Consider the following 4896-nt stretch of genomic DNA (forward strand, 5'->3'; position numbering starts at 1 on the left):
CATGTAACCCCTCTGACTAGGGTTGCTTGAGTAGTAGCATTCCAACAGAGCCATGTTATCGCATCTCGCCCATCTCCGCTTTGTTCCAGTAGCCCATTTTTCATCAAGGTGCTCTGGTTCCCCAGCACCTGACGCAGACCTTGTTTGGCCGGGCGACGTCTGAGCCGGCATGTCATTCATTTTATTGTCTCTCATCATTGTATGAGGTAGGCATAGCGTGAAGGATCTTGCCCAAGGCCCCACACTGGATGGTGTTATGTGCTCATTTTTGCCCCAGGCGGGATTCGAACCACCGTCTCCCGTACGCCAAACCGATGCCTTACCAACTGAGCTATCCAGCCGCCATATATATATATATATATATATATATGTGTGTGTATAAATTTACCCATCCGCTTTATCCTCAAAAAGGTCGCGTGGTGTGTTGTAGCCAATCCCAGCTGTCTTAGGGCAGTAGGCAGGGGACACCCCGAACCGGTTGCCAGCCAATCGCAGGGCAAAAATAGACAAACAGCCATCCACGCTCACACTCACACCAATTTAGGGACAATTTAGAATGTTCAATCAGCCTGCCATGCATGTTTTTGGAATGTAGGAGGCAACCTGAGTCCCTGGCCCCCAGAGAAACTGCCAGCACGTGCCTTAGCGCATCACCCATTTCCTCCTAGTCGCCCCGCCACTGAGCCCACCACAAATAAAAATCCTCCTCTCACGCTGTATGGAAATATTGTGCTTACTTTTTCCCCTAATCATTTTTCGACTTTATTATTAAATTTACAATGGACGGAACAAAATAGAAACTGTTAGCGAATTTTGTTAGATCGCGCCCTTGCATACGCATGGGTGAGGCATGCGACAGGCGCTCAGTGATAATTCTACAGTTTACCCACAGCGAATCCCAGGGACTCGCTGATCAGAAAAGTATGAGTCCCATTATGCATTTAGAGAGTCCCGAATTTCGAATTCTGAAATGATCTACTTATTCAATTGCATATGATAATAACACAAACAACAACATATACATACAATTGTCAACAAATGCTGCAAATAAATCATTCAGTAGCAGGCCTGAGGATTTCGGAAATTCATGGTAACCGTTTTTCGGTTCCGTCGGATTAAGCAAGGGGAAACCACGGTAACTAATTTTGGATTCCGTAAACGTTCATCATGGGAACCCATTTTCCTATTTTGATTGATATTCATAATCAAGAATTCTGAAACTCAAAAGTATAATGTTTCAAGGGTAAATGTTTGAAAACTATGCATTAAGAATGAACATTACATCAGCAGCTGTGTACTCCAGGTTTATTCCAAAAAATAAATGGATCAAAATATGGTGTACTCATATGGCATCATGAATACAGCATACCACAAAATCAGAGTATTTTTTCCAATCTCACACTGCAAAGATTAATTTATTGGTAATCATTAATAAAGGTAAGTATTGATGTGGCTTGACATCCTCTTCCCAAAATGATGCATGTGTAATCTACTATCAATTTGACGAAAGAATTTAACACACGTCATCATTAGTTCTACCAACAATTAACATTAGCATTACTACACCTTGTGACGAATGTTTTATTCCTAAAGTTAGCATGCTACAACCAGTAAACTAGAGAATAACCCATACTGTTTCATAATATTTTTCATAGCGATTAGCCTATAGATCTAATGACCAACTTGCCTCGTAATTGTGCCTCCCGTATCTCGCTCTCGTGTTCTGTGCATACATCCCAGGTGAGTTTAGTAATACGCCCTTCGGACGATTCATATGAAAAATCAGACTGGCATTCCCATTTCTTAAATGTCGTAATTAGTAGACCTATGTGAGTTTTTTTCGCCGCCATCTCAAATTTTCATCCATGCGATTCCTCAGTTTGCGGACTAAAATAGCAACCCGCATGCGTACATAACGTTATCTGTTCCGTCCCGCCAACACTAAAAACAAAACAAAACAAAACGAAAGTAAATTCGAAGAAACACACTCACACACACCACACCACAAACACACATACAGGCACAGTGAAATTGCATTGATCACACAGGAGAGATTTGATCGCGTACAGTCAACTCGTGTGCGGTGACTTTTATGGTTAAACGAATTTTCGGTACCGTCAAAATGATGCTAATGAAATGACATGCTACCGGTAACGATCGTTACCGTGAAATCCTCAGGCCTGCCGTAGTTTTGTTTTTTTTTTGTTTTGACTGAGAAATTTCCTTACGTCCCAAAAACGCACATTATTTGGAACTGTGCGTCCTGCGGGAAAATTGTGCGTCTAGGACGCGGGACGCAGAGGACGCAGGTGGCTGCCCTGTACATCTATCAAGTGACAAAGTTCACAACAAATGATTGGCAGGAGTCTACTTTTTTTTTTTTTTTAACCGACACTCCTTTCGCATTATGGCCACCCCGATCGACAGTATGTTGTTATCATGGCAACTGAGAATCAACTATCGGTACGTTAGTGGTGTGTTGTTGCAGTGAACCAGAGACAGGCATGTCACTGTCGTCGAGGAGAATCCTTACATTTCGGGAACCAACATTTCAGGAAACAATATATATGTTTTTGAGCCATTAACATTGCAAAAGCAGGACATTTTCAACACATTAGATTGGTCAATAATTTCTTGAAAAAAAAAAATTACATACCCTGGTGGGTACAGACTCCAAATATTATTTTTTTATTTGATTTTTTTTTTAAACATATGAATTTGACCAGTAGTTTCACCCGACAATGAGAATACTGTAAGTAATGTGAATATGACTAATCACTTTTCTGCATCGCCTCCCAGCAACACGAGCCAACTGCAATGAAAATCCATTCAGAAGCTAGAAGCGAAGGACAGGATGGGAGAATTCTTTGGCTGAGAAGAGGGCACGATGGTGGTCAGGGAGAATCAGTAAATCTGCCTTTGTATATGTATTCATATAAATGCCACCCATGAACTACGACATACATTTTGAATTTAAAGCACTCACGTACACACACAAACTAAAAAAGACAATCGCTGATCTTGTTAAATAAGGATATTTAAATACTGTAATATATTTGCATGCACAGAAACCCTCACACTCGGCTGGTCTGTCACTTTTCTCTCCCTTAGACAAATATTTTCTTACTAATATTCTGAACTCTTCAGCGGGCCAAGAGTCGGGCACCTGTTTGACTGTCTGAAGCCCTCACAGTGCCACAAAGCTTCTTGAAGATTCTCTGATATCCAGTTCCAAGAGATCAAGTCCACGCTATTTGTGAAGGGCCACCACACAAAATACTACAAAATGTCCCATATTTAGTGAGTCCCACCGATGACAACCGAGCCTATTTACAGCAGAAATAATCCTTCTCGAGTTATTTTGAAACAGTGAAGTAGCATTTGTTGGACTGAAAGAATGTAGTAATTGATTAAATATCACAGCTTCGAATCTGTTGCTGCCGCACATCTCATAAGAGAAGCCTTGATGTTGTTGAGTGATTGACAGTTTTACTGGACAAGCCTGGACACTTTTCAAAGAGTGCACTAGCATGTTGCTGTTCGCGCGTGTGCTAACTGCCAAGCTTGTACAAACAACCATATGTTGTAACACATACGAGTTAGTGTTTAGCATTCATTGATTTGACTTCTTGAACTTCTGATTTTTTTCACTCAATAAATGCATTTTGGAATCAACATTGTGGCTTCAAAGCAGAGATGGGTGGGGGCGGGGGGCAGGGGCTTGAGTCAAAGGACTTGACTTCAGTCAGACTCGAGTTTCTATTTTTAGGACTTGTGACTGGTTTGCCAAAAACTTGGGAACAACTTAACCTGCGACTTGGTACTAAATGACTTGACTTAGAGTTGAACTACATGACTTTACAAATCATCTTGCTTATACAGTAGTTTGAAATCTGCATTTTAACAGAGTTTGCCTTTTTAGGGAAGAGAGCAAGCAAGAAAGAAAAAAAAGAGGGTTTCTGTTTCATTCACGTAGCCAGTCCGAATCATTTGTTAGTGTGAAGTCGCGCCGTAAACGGCAACAGTGTGGGAGCAACTCTGAGGATCATTCATTTGAATTCACCATTTTTTTTGTGCATGACTTTGGCAAAAATAGGATGATAAAACGCATGGTTTACATCTCACGGAATGAAGACACATTGACAACATCTAACTTCATTCACCATTACAAAAACCACAGACAGGTAAGCTAACGTCACAGTTTAGCTAACACTGGTTTGGGGCCAGTAAAAAATATGCAGAGATGGCCATCGTCCAGCCAGGGAGCCTGTCAGTGAGCTCTTGTCAGAATTTCAAGACGGCCCAGTTCATCCAAGTGGACAGCTAAATGGTGTCGAGAATGGACTTACAAGTACAACGTCACACGCAGGTGCCGCACACTTTACACGCAGCCAAATACAGAAACAATACATAAGACAAACAACCAAACGTTGAGGATGTCACACTACACAAGCCACTACATGTAAAGAGAACTCAAAATTGGCTCCAAGACACTACGTTTGTCTGCGACACGTCTGTCGCCTCAAAATCCATCTACATTCATTTAGTCTGACGTTGGCATTCACGACTTGCTGAAACCAAGCTCTAACTTGCTTGAAATTTGGTGGCGACTTCACTTGCTTGACTTTTTTTCCACACTGACTTGGGACTTGCATGAGACTTGAAAGTTACGACTTAAGACTTGTGACTTGCACAGAAGTGACTTACTCCCAACTCTGCTTCAAAGTCATTTACACTCGCCAGCGCTAACTCTTTTATCACACAGCTGGCATGATGTGTGTGGTCTGTAACATACCGAGTACAGCACTGTCGGGCTGTATCTGTGTGTGTGTGTGTGTGTGTGTGTGTGTGTGTGTGTGTGTGTGTGTGTGTGTGTGTGTATATATATATATATAT

This window comes from Hippocampus comes, unplaced genomic scaffold (genome assembly GCF_001891065.2).
Source record: "Hippocampus comes isolate QL1 unplaced genomic scaffold, H_comes_QL1_v1.1 scaffold445, whole genome shotgun sequence".
NCBI lineage: Eukaryota > Metazoa > Chordata > Actinopteri > Syngnathiformes > Syngnathidae > Hippocampus > Hippocampus comes.